The sequence below is a fragment of the Mesocricetus auratus genome, unplaced genomic scaffold, assembly GCF_017639785.1.
Source record: "Mesocricetus auratus isolate SY011 unplaced genomic scaffold, BCM_Maur_2.0 Super-Scaffold_100007, whole genome shotgun sequence".
NCBI classification, from domain to species: Eukaryota; Metazoa; Chordata; class Mammalia; order Rodentia; family Cricetidae; genus Mesocricetus; species Mesocricetus auratus.
In genome coordinates, this window is record NW_024429191.1 from 31,332,871 (window position 1) to 31,351,103 (window position 18,233).

Sequence of the window (18,233 nt, forward strand, 5' to 3'; positions counted from 1 at the left end):
CAATGCAGACAGACACACAAAGCAGCAGAGACAGATTCTGGGAGATCCTGTCTCAAGGCACTGACCCAATTCTAAAATCTTGTGAATTTTTAAGGGAAAAGTGTACCAAACAGGCAAGACTACATCTTGATATGTTGCTCCAAATTGGCCATGGCAGTTACAGGGGGCTATTACATGTTATGACATGCTGCCTGAATTCTGCGGAGAGACACAGGCCCTGCCCACCAACAGTAATCCTGCTGAATGAGCTACTGTTGTGGCAGGACCTGTCACTGCTCAATACTGGCAGCTGGCCGTCCAGAGCGGGGAACACCCCGCAGGAGTGGGGATGTGACTCTGCCTGTCCCTCCCCCTCTTGAAATGAACATCTTGCAGCTGAGCAGGAGAATCACCATCCAGCCATTGCTTGCACAACAGCTCACTTCCGAGGAGGTGTACCAAATATTTGTTGACTGAGCTGTGTCTTCCTTCTGACTTACACGATGGTCCAGATATGCACTGGCATCCGTGCGTGGGGGTGGGTCAGAGACTGGGAATGGCTCCAAACACTTCCTATTCCTCTTCTTCCTAACTAACCTACAAGACAGTATTTATTTTGGTTTGTAAGAATGGAAACTCACTGAGTCACCCATGGTGGTGCTGTTGTTAATCCCAGCACTTGAGAGGCTGAGGCAAGTGGATCTCTGTCTACAAAGCAAGTACCAGGCCAGCCAGGCCTACATAGGGAGATAGGGAGCCCTCACCTCAAACAAACGGACAAACAACAACCAAAAAAACCCTTACTTCCTTCCAGGAATTTCTTCATCAGACAAGTTGATATGCTTTTTGCCTCTGTTGTGGTTTATTTGATTGTTTGCTTGTTTTGGATTATTTATATTTTTGTTTTTGACTTTTTTTTGAGACAGGGTTTCTCTATGGCTTTGGAAGCTGTCCTGGAACTATCTCTTGTAGACCAGGCTGGTCTGGAACTCACAGAGATCTGCCTGCCTCTGCCTCCCAAGTGCTGTTTTTGACTTTTAAGATTTACTTTTAATTTGATGTGTTTTGCCTGTATGTATGCTTATATACTACTTGCTTGCCTAGTACCAAAGGTGGTCAGAAGAGGGTGTCCAATTCCCCTAGACCTAGAGTCACAGACTATTGTGAACTTTCATGTGGGTGGTAGGAGTTAAATCCAGGTCCTCTGGAAGAGCAACTGATACTCCTAGCTGCTGAGCTGTCTCTCCAGCCACTTGTTTAGTTTTTTAATTAATTTTTAAAGGATTTTCATTTTGTTTTTATTTCTGTGTATGTCTGTGTGGTTTTGTGTCCCTGTGTGCGAGTGTCCAAGGAGGCCAAAAAGGATGTTGGATCCTCTGGAGCTGCAGTCACAGTGCTGCCTTCCAGAGGACCTGAGTTTGGTTCTCAGCACCCATGTAAGCCTAGCTGGCCTCCAACTCTCTATATATCTAAGGGTGACTTTAAACTTCTGATTTCCCTGCTTCTTGATGTCCATGTCTAGCTTGTGAAGGGCTTCAGCATGCTAGCCAAGAACTCTTATCAACTGAGCCACATCCACAGGCCCTCTGCTGTTTTCTTTGTGGGTAGCAACTTGAGAAGTTAGCTCCACTCATGGCCATGAGGCCACATCCCCAGCCTCAGAAGAAGCCTGTCTCCACCTTTGTGTGTTGCAGCCTCACCCACATTTGGCATCTCTGGACATAGGTGCTTTAATCATGAACTCCTCCTGGTCAAGCAGACAGAAAAGGAAAGAATGCATGGGCCCAGCACTTACCCTTGCTGGCATGATGGGGACAGGTCCCCGATGCAATGACCCACTGAGCACAGAGTCTCCATGCCTCCATCACCTCTAACCCAGGGAATGGTGCTCCAGAGATGCATGAACTTCTTCCTGAAAAATAGGTGTGGAGGGAAAGCCTGATATTTTCAGACACTCCTCTAGGATGCTTGAGCTCAGACTGCCCCCTCTCCCTGATGCCCCCATCATCTGACCATTTCACTCTCTCCAGAGGCTCTCGATTGCTTCCAGGATGCAATCCAAGCTGCAGGTCTGGCCGTCAGCTTCCTTGCTTCTCAATTTGGTCCCTGCTATGTCTCTGGCACTATCTCCCTTCACCACTATCTAACTATCCATTCACCCTGGAGCTCAACTCATGCATTGTCTAAAGGATGCTTTCCAACTCCTCAGAGCTGCCAACATTGCCTCCCTCCAATGGCAGCCTGTCTATTACTAATGGATGCCGTCAGGACTGCATTATGGAAGATGCTGACGCAGGCAGCACCCAGCTGGTTCAAGCACAGAGCCCTCCCTGGGGCTCACACTGCCCCTGGGACTGCACCTGGACAAATCTCATGCAGATTGATTTCCAGAATGGCTGTCTCTGTGGGAGCAGCTGCAGATCCCTCCCACCCCCCAAGAGCTCTGCTGCAGAGCAGAGGCAGTTGTATTAGGACACATCATAGCATCTTGCTGCCAAAGTGACAGCTACAATTATGCTTTGGCCGACAGCTGGAGATGAGAGGACATACAAGCAGCCAGGCCACACGAGTGTCCGTGAATCAGCAGTTCCGTGCTGTGTACCCAGCTAGAGGTGGGGTGGGCTCCTCCTGCCCCTCTCCAGGTCCTCTGCTGATGCCATTGTGCTGCCTACAGAACTCAGGGAGCACCTCAGGTGGAAAGTAGAAGCTACCCCAGGACCCAGGGCAGCAGAAGAGTGGGTTACTAACCCCAAACAAGATACAGACCTTGAGGGACAGGCACTTGGTTTCTACACAAAGTCAGGGACAGACCAAGAAAGGGACATAGGCATAAAGGTCAGGTGTCTGCTGAGGCCCCATCATGAAACCTGACCCTGTGCTAGACATGTGCAGTTCACAAATGTGTATGCCTGTGTGTCTGTATGTGTATATGTGTATATGTATCGTGTATGTGTCTGTGTATATGTGTATATATATTGTGTGTGTCCGTGTGTGTATACGTATTGCATATGTGTATGTATGTGTATATGTATTGTATATGTGTGTATATGTATTGTGTATGTGTGTATGTGTGTGTATATGTATATGTATTGTATGTGTGTATGTGTATATGTATTGTGTATGTGTGTATATATGTATATGTATTGTGTATGTGTGTATATGTATTGTGTATGTGTGTATATGTATTGTGTATGTGTGTGTATGTGTATATGTATTGTGTGTGTGTGTGTGTGTGTGTCTGTGTGCTTGAACACACAGCCATCAAAGGACAGCACCAGGTGCCTTGCTCAGTCATGCTCTGATGACCCCTCCCCTCTCTGTCCTCTCCCTGAACCTGGAGCTTGCTGTTCTTCAGCTCCACTGGTGGCCATCCAGCCCCACAAATCTCCTGTCACCCAGGTCTCACAGCACCGGGGTTACAAGCACACACAATCACCCCCCACAGTTTTTAATCTTGGATCTGGGGATCAGTCCTCATGTTTCTGTGGCCAGGGCTCTACCTGTTAGGCCATCATCCGCACCCCAGATGTTGCATCTTATTCTCTTTTCCACAACCCCATACGGTGGGTTTGTTACTATTCCCATATTGTCAGTGAGGAAACTGATAACATCATGCTAATTTGTTCAATCTGGCCTTGAACTTGTGATCCTCCTGCCTCAGCTTCCTGAGTAGCTGGAATAGAATGGGTTGGTTTTTTTCCTAAAGAAAAATTAGAGCTTGGCAGTGGTGGCACACTCCTTTAGTCCCAGCACTCAGGAGGCAGAGGCAGATGGATCTCTGAGTTTGAGGCCAGCCTGGTCTACAAAGAAAGTTCCAAGACAGCCAGGGCTACACAGGGAAAACCTATCTTGAAAAACCAAATAAATAAATAATATATACACACATATGTATGTATATATATACATATATTATATATTTAAAAAACATGAATAAACAAAAGTATAACTGTTCAAATCTATTTTTTCTTCCTTCTTTTTTTTTTTTAAGGGTCTCACTGTTCTCGAACTCACAGAGATCCACCTGCCTCTGCCTCCTGACTATTGGAATTAAAGACCTGGTACCACTATGCCCAGCTTGACCTCAGTTTTTCTTAATATTTTTCAGATTTGCCTATTTATTTATTTTATGTGTATGAATGTTTATGCCTACATGTATACATGTGTGTGTCTGTGAGTACCTGGTGCCTGTGGGGACAGAAGACAGGGTCAAGACACCTGGCACTGGAGTTGTGGGTGCCTGTGAGCTGCCATGTAGGTGCCGGGAATTAAACTCAGATCCTCTGGAAGAGCAGCCAGTGCTCTTAACTGCTGAGCCATCTCTCCAGCCCCCAGTTTTTCTGTGAAACACCGTCCCATTCTAGCCCAGGCTAGCCTGGAAAGCACAGCACTCCTCTGGCTTCCATCTCCGGAGAGCTGAATCCAGGAGGCCAGCTCCATGCCTAGCTCTGCGTGATCCGTCTGGGTTCCCAGTTTGGTTTGTGATTCCTTATCCTGGTTTGGCCCTTTGGATGTCATCTTGGCTGCAGGGAAGGGAGGATCCTCCAGTGTCGCCTCATGTTGAGTGAGAGGAGTGAGAAGGCCTCCAGGAAGACATCGACCTGGGAAGGAGGTGCGGCCAAGGGTGATAAACAGCTGTTTCAGGAGGCAGGTGCAGGCCTATGGAACTGGAAAACGGTTTGCATGTTCAGTATTTACAGAGTCTACAGGAGCCCTTTCTCTCTGTCTCCCCTGCCCCATCCCTCTGGGATGACCTCTCAATTTAGACCTAGGTTCTAGCCTCAGTTTCCGGAAGGGATGGGCCGAGGCTACCAGAGCTGTGCCAGACCTGCACAAAACCAGCACAGACAGTCTAGGCTGTATCAGAGCTCTTCTCAGCCTCCTCCCGGTGGGTGTGAAGGGCCTGCAGGGCTGGAGAAGCAGGAGTGTGTTTGGATTTCAGCTGGCGGATGCCCATGAATCACCAATTTCATTTTGTGCTTTCAGCCTGCAAAGGCATCATTTCCACCCAGCCTCACATGGAGCTGGCGGCCAGAGCCTCTTAGTGAGGCTATAAATAGCAGATCATCAACTCACCTCTTGTGAGATCATCGTAGGCTCCATTTACTGTGCGTCTTCCAGCTGCATGCACGTCACCTGTCACTCAGATTTCCCAGGTGAAGCTTGCCGGAGAGACTCAGGGCACACTCTAGGTTTGGGAGGCAGGGTTTGGGTTCAGGGTGACAGCAAGGGCAACGGCAGACTTTTGAAATGCTTGACATTTAAAACGTCATAATTACAATCCCTGGTCTGTGTGCTCCTCACCAATTAAATGCGGCAGCAAGGGACTGTTATTTCTCTCCCAGCCCTAGAAATCAAAGGCAGAGGAGTCACCAAACTTACACCTAGAAAAAGCCACCCAGGCGGATAGGAACAAATGAAAGGGCTTATGCTTTCTTGGGGACTTGTCACCTATTGCTGAGCGACAGAGACATGACTCTTTGACTTCTGCCATGACATGGTATTTCTCAGAATTCTTCCTAGCACTACTGTGCAGGGTGCTCCCTGTGGGTCAGGCACCATGCCCAGCCTCCCGTGCGGCATCTCATGGAGTCGTCACAAAAACCGGATGAAGCTAACAGCTTGTAGGCTTTGCATTGTTCAGGGGAGAGTCTGCTATGGAAGGTGATTCACTCACTCACTCACAGATAATACTGCAATCCAGTTTCAGAGCCTGAGTTCTCAGCTACTGCCCCATCTACCTCCTGGGACGAGGATTGTGTGTGTCCACACACGGGGGACCCCAGAGGGCTCTATACACTCATGACTGTGTGTGGGAGTGAGATGCCCAAAGGTTCATTTATCCAAGGTCTCCCTGGGCATCCTCGACGTTCTACACCATCATCTTCTCCCAAATTTGGTTTCCTTCTGCCTTCTCATGCAGGAGGGGTTCCGGTCTTCCTATTCAGAGTCACATCCCGGGTTTGAAATGAGGTGTTTCCAGAATGCAGATTCCTAGTCTCCTCTCGACCACCTGCAAGACAATCTCAAAGTTGTGCCAGGCAGGTGTGGTGGCACACGCCTTTGATCCCAGTGCTCAGGAGGCACAGGCAGGTGGATCTCTATAAGTTAGAAGACAGCCTGGTCTACATGAGATAGAGGCCAGTCTGGTTCAGAAAGCAAGTTCCAGTCAGTCAAGGTAACATTGTAAGACCCTGCATAGAAAAAAATGTGTGTGTGTGTGTGTGTGTGTGCGTGCGTTCGTGTGTGGGGATGTGTGTGTGTAAATCTCGAAGGGCAGAAACTAGGATTCAGATCCTTGTTTGTCTTTCTTTGTGTGCGCATATCTGTATTGGTGTAGGGGTGTACTAGTGCACGCAGTGGACAGGTGTACCTGCGTGTGTGGAGGTGTGCCATTCTCAGATGACACCCACACACGTTTTTTGAGACAGGTGCTCTCACTGGGCTCGCTGATTAGGCTAGGTGTGTTGGTGCCAGGAGCCCCAGGAATCCTGCTACCTCCACCTTTCCAGCACTTCAGAAACACTCACAGCACACTCGGCTTTTCTCCCATGGATACTTGAGATCAAACTTAGCTCCCCATGCTTGCTTGGCAAGCAGCTTTTCCAGGTGAGCTATCTCCTCAGCTCCAGGGTCTGGATCTTTAAAAAGCCCTGTGACCTGTCTAGTCGGGAAACCCCTTTATTTAATTACCCCCCCCCCAGTCCAGACTTTCCCAGTCTGACCATTCTGGTCCAGCAGAACTTTCTTGAAGCACAGGCTGTCTTGTCAAAAGCCTTTGGTAGCGAAGGTAAGCTGAAGCCACTGGTGTTCCCTTCTAAAATTCTGAGCCTTCAGGACAAGGCATAAGGAACCCTTGTACCATTGTGCTGAGCACTGCGTGGATGCCTATGATGTTATCACTGGGGAGGCGGAGGCCAGTGTGGCTGGCATGTATAGGGAGTTCAAGGTCAGGTTAGCTGCATAGCAAGACCCTGTCAAAGACAGAAAAATAAATGAATAAATAATTTTTAAAATATTTATTTATTTATTACAAACACAACACCCTGCCTCCATGTACGTCTACACACCAGATCTCATTACAGATGGTTGTGAGCCACCATGTGGTTGCTGGGAATTGAACTCATGACCTCTGGAAGAGCAGTCAGTGCTCCTAACCTCTGAGCCATCTCTCCAGCCCCCCATGAATAAATAATTTTTAATAAAAAGTTCTTATTCTAGAGTCACTGGATCAAAGGGACTACCCAGACAGACAAGGCGTGTAAGCAACAGTGAGCTCAGGAGACTGGGAGGTGGAAAGGACTTCACAGTTCCTGGGCTTCTCCGTACTCCCAGTTCAAAGCCCCTCTCCAGATCTTTGCTCCTCCTCCTCTCAGGGGGAAGCTACTGCTGGGTTTTGTTGATGTCGTGCAAGATGTCTTGTGCTTTTCGAACACCCTTAGTAACTAGCACCATTACCAGACATCTACCCAGAAGAGCAGAAGAAAAGCTTTGCCACAGGCTTGGCATGTTGGCGTTTAATCCCAGCACTTGGAGACAGATCTCTGTGAGTTCAAGGCCAGCCTGGGTACATAGTGAGACCCTGTCTCAAAAAAAAAAAAAAAAAGAAAGAAAGACAAGGAAAGGAGGGAAGGAAAGCCTTGTTGACTGGAGCAAAAGTTGCTGCACAACGGGTCCTGGAAATGATCTCCTTAAAGTGAGCATGAACTGACCCTAAAGAAATAATCTCCTTAAAGTGAGCATGAACTGACCCTAAAGAAGTTCTGGATAAGAGGCTGGGGATGTGGCTCAGTTGATGGAGCACTTCAAGCATGAAGCCCAGGGTTCCATCCTCAGCACCGCATAAACCAGGCATGGTGGTACAGGTCTGTAACCCTAACACGCTGAATGTGGACGCAGGAGGATAACACTTTCAGGGTTGTCCTTGACTACGTAGGAGAGTTTGAGGTCATCGTGAGCTACAAAAATCCTTCTTTCAGTTAGGTCTTAAACCTGGGATAAATGGCTGAGGTGCCTATTTAACACACCAAAGCGATGCTGGGGCAACTGGTGGCTCATGCCTTTAATCCCAGCACTCGGGAGGCAGAGGCAGGCGGATCTCTGTGAGGTCTACAGAGCAAGTTCCAGGACAGCCTCCAAAACAATACAGGGAAACCCTGTCTCGAAAAACAAACAAACAAACAAAAAAAAGTGATGCTGGCAGTGAAGTTCTCCCAGCATCCCCCAGTCCCTACCTGTTACAGCCCTCCTAGCTGGCACACTGTGTCCGCTGTCCCCTACCCTGAATTCTCCAGCCCTGAGGCTGGACAGCCTTTCCCAATATAGTCAGCCGTCTTGGTTACCTGGTCCTTTTTCTTCTATTCTCTTTTGGGCTTTCTGGCTGCTGCACCTGGTTCCCTCTCTCCCCTTCTCCTACCCCTTCCCCTCCCCACATGGTCTAGTTCAGTCTGGTCATGTCCACTCTGGACTCTCCCAGATGTCCCTGCCTCTGACTATGATCTCCCTTTTATCTGCAATAAACCTTCTCCTCCACAATGCCTGGGAGCAGTCATGACCTTTCACCTTTCCCTGTCTTCTTTTTCATTCATCTGGTCCCGAAACCTGGGACCAGTCATGTCCTTTCCTTTCCTAGTTTTTGGGGGGAGGAGCAGGGGATCCTTCCCTTTTTTTTCTTTTTTTCATTCAGTTTCAAAAAAGAAAGAAACTTTCAATTAAATATAGCAGAAGTATGCCCCGTGAATCTGACTGTTCTGTCCCCAAACCATACTAAAAAAAAAACATAAAGGAATCAGAAGAGAACTAAATCGCATGACCTTTGAGAATAGAAAAAGAGCTGGTGGCAAAGATGTCAACCCAGTTTTAGAATGTCGGAAGGGGACACAGTAGTGACAACCACAGCATCCAGGAGGGAGCAGAGGCCTGTGGCCTGCAGTGGGGTTTGTGGAGGACTGGGGCCACTGCTGGGGAAAGGGAGAGCAAGGCTGTAACGGAGAGGACTGGTGGAGGCTGGGAAGGCCCAGTGAGAAGGTGGGGGTGGTGGGGAGGGGGGGAGGAGGGGCTGGGGGTGGGGGGATGCTGCTTCCTAGGAACCTGGGTCTGTACATCAGATGCTGTGCAGCGGGAGTAGGGGTGGTGGATAGCAATGGAGATACTGAAAGCTCAGCCTCCAGCCCCCTTCCTCACCCTGCTCCCAGACAGCCTACAGTCAGGCCCCTGCCTCCTCCAGGCTGCAGACCAAGCAGCCCTTTTCTGTAAAACTAAGGAGGCTCCAGGCAAGGCCTGTGGGGACCAGACACTTGAAGTCTCCAGTGGAAAAGCCACTGAGGATCAATGTCCCGGCCTGGAAGTCACCACCAGACAAGCTCCACCCAGGCATGCTAGCCATCTAGTCATCTTCACCACGCAGTCCTGTAACGCGGTCAAGGCCGGACTCTCCAGACATTTCAGGAAAGCCTCAGCCGTGAGAGGCAGGGGTGTGCCTGTGGGTGAACAGTGGAGGCGACAGAGGAAGAACTCATAAGTTCTGGAAGAAAACTTTAAAATGGTACAAAATCCTCAGAGAAAGACAATCAGACATCTCAATGGTTCATTATCAAAAACAGCAGGGATCAAGAAAAAAAAAAAACAAGACCTGATTTGCACATCGAGTTCCAGGACAGCCAGGCTTATATAAGGAGGCCCTGTCTCAAAACAAAAAAGACTTAAGAGAAACCAGGCAGTGATGGCGCACACCTTTAACCCCAACACTTGGGAGGCAGAGGCAGGTGAATCTCTGTGAGTTCGAGGCCAGCCAGGTCTAAGGTCTACAAGAGCTAGTTCCAGGACAGGCTCCAAAGCTACAGAGAAACCCTGTCTTGAAAAACAAAGCAAAACAAAAAGACCAAAGAGAAGAGAGAGGAAAATATCCTGATGGATAAAGTGCTGGGATCCCCAGAATCCGCCTGAAGACAGACACAGTAGTGCATCTCTGTGACCCCAGAACTTTGGCACGATGGGAAGCTTACAGACCACCCAGCCTGGTATACACAACAGTGAAGTTGTCCCCCTGTCAGACACGTGGTGAGGCCCAGCACGTGAAGTCGTCCTGTAGACATGTGGTGAGGACCAGCACGTGAAGTTGTCCCCCTGTCAGACACGTGGTGAGGCCCAGCACATGAAGTTGTCCCCCTGTAGACATGTGGTGAGGCCCAGCATGTGAAGTCATCCTCCTGTCAGACACGTGGTGAGGACCAGCATGTGAAGTTGAACTCCTGTCAGACATGTGGTGAGGCCCAGCACGTGAAGTGGTCCTGTCAGACACGTGGTGAGGACCAGCACGTGAAGTTATCCTGTCAGACATGTGGTGAGGACCAGCATGTGAAGTTGAACTCCTGTCAGACATGTGGTGAGGCCCAGCACGTGAAGTGGTCCTGTCAGACACGTGGTGAGGACCAGCATGTGAAGTTGTCCTCCGACTGGACTTGAACTTCGTGGCTCACATGTCTGCACCCCAAATTCAAGGGAAGGAGGAGAGCAGACAGGCACAGGAGAAAAATGAAGGGGGCTGGAGAGATGTCAGTGGTTAAGAGCACTGGCTGCTCTTACAGCGGAGCTGGGTTCAGTTCCTGGCACCCACACGGCAGCTCACAGCCCTCTGTAACCCCAGTTCCAGAGGATCACACGCCCTAGTCTGCTCCACAGGATCCCACATGCATTGGGGGTCAAACCTTACACAACCTCACACAACCACACACACAAATCAAAGATAGATAAATAAATAAATAAATATTTTTAAGAGGAGGGAAACAAGAGCTGGCCCTGGTGACAATATCTGTCACCCCAGCACTTGGGAAGCTGAGGCAGGAGGATGACAAAGAGTTCAAGGTCAGGGCTACAAATCAAGACTCTGTCTCAAAAACTGAAAAAGCAAAACCAAAAGTGAGGCAGTTACTACCGACCAGTAACATCAACACACCTGAACTTTAGAGGATAACACATGCGATGTAAAAATATGTAAAAAATGAAAAGTATAGCTGCGATGAAGGAAAGAGAACACTGATTTTGCAGGTGGCATAGCTTAGTGGTATAATGCTGGACTGGCATGCATAAGTCGCTGGCCCAATCTCCAGTACTGCTGGTAACGTAGCATCGACTTCACCCAAGATGGGAGCATGATGAAGGGAAACACGCTCTCACAGCCTGGGGCTGGGACTGTAACTTGGTGACTGAGCAGATGACCAAGATAAAAATAAGTCTTTAAAACAGAATGAACAGGCCAGGTTTGGTGGCACACATCTCCCAGCACTCCGGAGGCCAGTCAGGGCTACAGAGTGAGATGCCTGTTCTAAAAACAAAGCACAGCCAGGTGGTAGTTGGGCAGGTCTTCAATCCCAGGAAGTCAGAGGCAGGTGGATCTCTGAGTTCGAGGCCAGCCTGATCTACAGAGCAAGTTCCAGGACAGCCAGGGCTACACAGAAACCGTGTCTCAAAACACCAAAAGGAAAAGAAAAGGAAAACAAAAGCTCCACATTCAGAAAAGAGGGAAACAGTTGAGTGGCTGAGCGCTGCCCTGAGCATCCTCGGGGACCAGAGGGCAGAGCTGGCAGGAACGGGAATTGCCGTCCCACTGTGTGCTTTTTAGTGACTTCAGCTTTCTATTATTTTTGTACAAGTACCCAATGTTTTCATAAAAATGATTTTTTTCTTTCTTTCTTCCCCCCCAGCCAGTGGTAAAGATTAAGCCCAGCCTTGGGTACACTAAGCAAACACTCTACCACAGAGGTGTCCCCAAAGTGTCAGTTTTTTTGATTTTTGTTTTTTTTTTGTTTTTTGTTTTTTTTGGTTTTTCGAGACAGGGTTTCTCTGTATTGTTTTGGAGGCTGTCCTAGAACTCACTCTGTAGACCAGGCTGGCCTCACACTCACAGAGATCCACCTGTCTCTGCCTCCCGAGTGCTGGGATTAAAGGCGTGCGCCACCAACGCCCGGCTTCAAAGTGTCAGTTTTAAAATAAAAATTAATATAAAATCAGGCCTGGGGATGTAGGTCAGGGGTTGAATACTTGCCAAATGTACACAAAGTCCGGGGTTAGTCCTCATCTCCCCCTTCACCCTAATTAATATTGAGAAAAAATAAAGAGATTATTGTGAATTAATTATCTCTATTTTGGTTTTCTTCCGCTGCTACTGACCTTCCTGTCTGTTTTCTGAAGAGGCCACACCTACTTTAGGACTGATCAATGATCAGAATCTGTGTGACTGACGAGAGCTGGAATGTTGCACATGGAGAGCCAACATTACCTTGGGCTATCTCAAATCCTCCTAATAGCCATTTATTGCCCATGTCTACATCTAACCTAACATCCTGTTGATTATCAAGTAAAAATGTTTGGAATGTCTTCCTAGCAGTCGGGCTTCAAGATACTATCTGTAGCCAGACATGGTGTCTCCTGCCTGCAACCCCAGCCCTTGAGAAGCTGAGTCAAGGTTGTCGGTTTAAGGCTAGCCTGGGCTACAGAGTGAGATCCTGCTTCAAAAAAGACAAAACAACAACAAAAATGTAGTATCTGCTACCTACAGTGCAGGCTTGACTGTTCTGCTGTGACCCTCACCAGGTCCCCATCAACACACTTGATAGATGCCTCAGTCTGTGGTTTTCTTTTGTTTTGAGATTTTCTGTGGTGGCGGCCTGTGTTATTTAGAGAAACCTGGTGCTCATTCAGGGCCACAGTCACTCAATTTTGGCCCGGAGTAAAATCTCTCATATTCCCTTTGGGGGTGAGAACTGTTTTACGTCAACATCTCTGTCTCTGTTTATTTTCTTTCTTTCAAAGACTAAATCTTGACTGGAAAATGAGGTAACGTTGCCAGATAAAATACACTTGGGATATTACTTACACTAAAAAAAAAAAAAAATTATCACTGCTTATCTGAAATTCAAGTCCCCCTGTGCTTCAGCAGCGTGTAGACTTAAGTTGAAATGATACACAGAAATTTGTGAAGTGTTTCATATTTTAAATTAACTGAGCCAAGCATGGTGACACAGGCCTTTAATCCCAGTGCTCAGGAGGCAAAGGCAGGAGGATCTCTATGAGTTAGAGACCAGCCTCGTCTACATAATGAGTTTTGGAACAGTTAGACCTACACAGTGAGACCCGGTTTCAAAAAGAGTAAAATTAAATTAAATTAAAATTAACTGAGTTAAGCATGGTGGCGCACGCCTTTAATCCCAGCACTAAGGAAACAGAGGCAGGTGGATTTCTGTGAGGTCAGCCTGATTTATGTATTGCTCCAACACATCCTATCCCTAAAATGAAAAGAAGAAAAGGAAAAGAAAGTGGTTTCCTTTGGGGAGGGGCACTGGGTGGTGCCAGTGTTGGAAACTGACACCAAGAGAACAATCTATTACTGAGAGACATCCCTAACACCCATCCTGTATTCACGCAGGATGCATCAGGGGCTGTAAATGCAGGGTGTGCCTTCACTAGCCCCACAGGTAGGACTCTGACCAAAAGGACAATGGCAAACTGCAAAGTTCCAGTATAGTAAATACACACAATGTGAGAGATGTGTGCAGAAACTGACCACACTTCCTGGTCACAAGCTGATGGCAATTTGGGATTGTGGCCGGAATGGTAGCTCCCACCACAAGAGCCACTGCTGACTTCCCAGCAACACAAGATGGGAGCTGAGTGTGGGGGTCAGTGCTGGGACACTTGCCTGACAACTAACATGCAGTTCTTAAAAATCAACTTAAAAATGCTAAAGATGCTTCACAGTTGTGCTCTTCTGCCTGTTTGTTTTTGTTGCTTGGTGTGTTTTGAGGCAGGGTCTCATCCCCGCTTATGCATGTGTGTGATGTGTGGGGAGGCGTACGTGTCAAGCCGTGCAAGCGGAGGTCAGAGGACAACTATGTGGGGTCAGGTCTCACCTTTCATTTCCATGTGAACTCGGGTCTCAGGCTTACATCATAGCACAGCAAACACCTTTTCCCACTGAGCCATCTTGCTGATCCGACTTTGAATTTCTGATCCTTCTGCTTCCACCTCCTAATTGCAGGGATTACACGTGTGCCACCATGTCCAGTATGAGCTGTTCTGGTATCGAACCCAGGGCTTTATGTCTGTTAGGAAAGCGCACTGGCAGCAGAGCCGCAACCTCAGCCCTCTTTTGTATTTTAAAATATCCAGCCAGCAATAAAAAGCCTAAATAAGACAGAAGTTATTACCAGGGACGGAGGTATTGCTGTTTTAGGCCTGACCACGCTTTTGTTTAGAGTAATAGGGACTTTGGTACTTTGGGTTAGGAAAGAAGTAGAATGCTCTAAGCACTGCTTAATGGGCCACACTAGTAGGAGCATGGAAGACAATGGTGCTGATAATGACTTGAAGTTTCGGGAGCTAGCTCCAGAGGTTTCAGAGAAGAATTTTAGTATGTTGCCTAGAAATCATTCTTGTGATATTTTGGTGAAAGAAGTGGCTGCTTTTTACTCTTGTCCAAAGAGTCTGTCTGAGGCTAAAATGAAGAGTTTTGGATTAATTCTGTTGGTAGAAGAAATCTCAAAACAACCCAGTATAGGCAATGACTAGAGTAAGATTGGACTTTGGATCAACTGGCAAGTTTTGGGAACTTCAAGTTGAAGATCCCTGTGGTGGAGAGAGAAATCTTGAATTTTTGCCTTAAGCAAGAAGGTTAAAAATATTTAGGAGAAAAGGGGACCCAGAAAGTAGCATGGAGCTAAAATCTTTGTTCAAGGAGACAAACAGATTAAAGTAATGGAATAAAGGGAGTGAGACCTCAGAGCAAGATCCCATCCAGGTAAGTTTCGAACGTGTAGAAAGGAATTAAAGAAAAGTTCAGAGCTGGGTATAGTGGTGCACACTCCTTTAACCCCAGCACTGGGAAGGCAGAGGTTGGAGGAGCTCTGAGTTTGAGGCCAGCCTATTCTAAAGATCAAGTTCAAGAACACACAAGCTTAGGCAGTAAAGAAAAACAGAAAGCTGGTGAAGATGTAATTAAACAAGATGGCCATGTTACAGTCTCATTAAGCAACAGAATTTGGCAGCTTCGGCCATGTGGTTCTGGCTTTAGAGTTAAGAATAGAAGAAACAGGCTAAAGAAGTTGCCCTTTGAGGCTGGAGAGATGGCTCAGCGGTTAAGAGCACTGACTGATCTTCCAGAGGTCCCGAGTTCAATTCCCAGCAACCACATGGTGGCTCACAACCACCTTGAATGAGGTCTGGTGCCTTCTGCTGGCATGCTGGCAGAAAAGACTGTATACATAACAAATAAATTAAATAAATAAATGCCTGAGGTGTTTAAAAAAAACAAAGAAGAAGAAGAAGTTGCCTTTGAGCCTAAGGACAGTTGCTGAGGTCAGGCATGTGTCAGGGGTGTCTCTGAATGGAGGCCTAGTAGTGAGGCCATTGTGTGAAGCTGTGAAGTTGCAACCTGGATTGCCTTGGAGACCCCAAGATGTTAAAGGTACCAGAGTCCTGGGATACCTGCTGAGAAGAGCTGCAACAGGGAGTGGAACCAGCCTAAGAGAAAGAAGCGTGTTGCAGTCAACAAAGCTGAACAAAATTGGAGATGTGGAGAACGTTTTGACACCAGACATGGAGATGCAGAGTTTGGAGTTTGCCCAGTTGGGTTTTGGTCTTGCTTTGGTCCATTATTTCCTCATTATGTTTCCTTCCCTGTGTTTTGGAACAGTAATGTATAGCCTGTGCCATTATATGTTGGAAGTATGTGATCTCCTTTTTGATTTTGAATTTTACAGGGGGATTATAATTAAGATATTGCCATTCGTATCAGAAGACACTTTGGACTTTTAAACATTGTTCAGATTGTGATAGACTATGGGGACTTTTGAAGTTGGACTCCATGCAATTTTTGCATTATGATACGACTATAAACCTTTGGGGGCCAGGGTGTAGAATGTGGTGGTTTAAAAAAAAATGACCCCCAAAGGGAGTGGCTCTACTAGGATGTGCCATACTCCCTGCCATTGATGATAACCGACTGAACCCTGAAACTGCAAACAAGCCACCCCAATTAAATGTTTTCTTTGTAAGAAATTAGAAAAAGAATGGCTCCCATAGGCCCATATATTTGAATGCTTAGTCACCAGGGAGTGACCCTCTTTGAAAGGATTTACAAGAATTAGGAGGTGTGGCCTTGTTGGAAGAAGTGTGTCACTAGGGGGTGGGCTTTAAGGTTTCTAAAGCCCATGCCCAGTCCAATCTCTCTCTGACTGTGGATCAAGATGTAGCTCTCAGCTACTGGTCCAGTGCCATGGGCACCACCATGTTCCTGCCATGATGATAAGAGAGTAAACTTCTGAACTGTAAGCAAGCCCCCAATTACATGCTTTCCGTTATAAGAGCTGCCGTAGCCAGGCGTTGGTGGAACATGCCTTTAATCCCAGCACTCAGGAGGTAGAAGCAGGTGGATCTCTGTGGGTTTGAAGCCAGCCTGGTCTACAGAGCGAGTTCCAGGACAGGCTCCAGAGGAATACAGAGAAACTCTGTCTTGAAAAACAAAACAAACAACAACAACAAAAAGAGTTGCCATAGTCATGGTGTCTTCACAGCACTAGAACAGTAACTAAGATAGTTACCTAGTTAACTTTGTCTCAAAAACCAAACCAGCATGATGGCACACACACACTCCATTTTAGTGGGTAGGAGATTGAGGCAGGAGGATCGAAAACTCAGGCATCCTCAGCTACAGAGCAAGTTTGAGATCAACTTGGGCTACATGAGACTGTGCTGGCTAGCCTGGTGTCAACTTGACACACAAATTAGACTTAACTGAGAGAGGGAACCTCTATTGAGGAAATGCCTCATAACATCTGGCTGTAAGGCATTTTCTTAATTAGTGATTGATGGGGGAGGGCCCAGCCCATTGTGGGTGGTAACATCCCTGGGCTGTTGCTCCTGCGTCCTATAAGAAAGCAGCCTGAGCAAGCCATGAGGAGCAAGCCAGTAAGCAGCATCCCTCCCTGTAGCCTCTGCATCAGCTCCTGCCTCCAGGTTCCTGCCATGTTTGAATTCCTGTCCTGACTTTCTTCGGTGATGAAGATGACGAACAGTGAAATGGAAGTGTAAGCCAAATAAACCTTTTCCTCCCCAAACTTGTCTTTGGCCAGTGTGTTTCATCATAGCAATAGTAACCCTAAATAAGATAGACCCTCTCAAAACAATCAGAACAGCAACAAAATTTAAAGAAAAAATCCCCAAAGAACCAAACCACACAGACAACCATGTAAAAATAATCAAACAAATGAAAACAGAGCAGAAGAGCCTAAAGTACTGAGAATAGATAAATATTTTAGTGTTGGAGCCTCGGGCCACAAAGAGAAGATAGGCTGATTGACCCTGGACAGTCAAGGCTGTGAGACCTAGCCAGGCGGTGGTGGCACACGCCTTTAATCCTACACTCGGGAGGCAGAGGCAAATGGGTCTCTGTGAGTTCCAGGCCAGCCTGGTCTACAAAATGAGTGCCAGGATAGGCTCCAAAACTACACAGAGAAACTGTGTCTCAGGGGGGGAAAAAAAACTAATGCTGGGGCTGGAGATATAGCTCAGAAGTTAAGAACACTGGCTGCTCTTCCAGAGGTCCTGAGTTCAATTATCAGCAACCACATGGTGACTCACAACCATCTATGATAGGATTTGATGCATTCTTCTGGTATGCAGGCATACTTGCAGACAGAGCATTCATACATTTAAAAAAATACATGTATAAAAAAGCTAATGCCAATGTTTCCATATCTATGAACTATGGCTTTCCCTTTAAAGTTGGTGGATAGTTGCAACAGTCACTGGTCTCACATTCTTTTGTTTGCTTGTTTGTTTTTTATTTTGTTTTCCTGCTGCAGCATTAGCTTTTTAAGGCAGAATTTGTCAAAACATAGTAAAAGCTTTGAAAGTGTACACCTGCTCTTAAATCAGAGAGAAGTCAAATTTGTCAGGAGGAAAACACTCACTAGGTGTCCATAGAAATGTAGTCGAAACTATAAATCATAGAGTTCTTGATAATGGTGTTGATGATGGTCATGATGATGGTCATGATGATAGTGGTGGTCATGGTAATGATGATGATGATTGTGGTCATGGTAGTGGTGATGATGATAGTGATAATAGTGGTCATGGTGGCAGTGATGGCCATGGTGATTATGGTGATGATGATGATGGTCATGGTGATGGTGGTAGTGATTCCCATTATTACTAATATCATCATCATTATTATCATTATTATTTTCTGTAGTACTTACTAG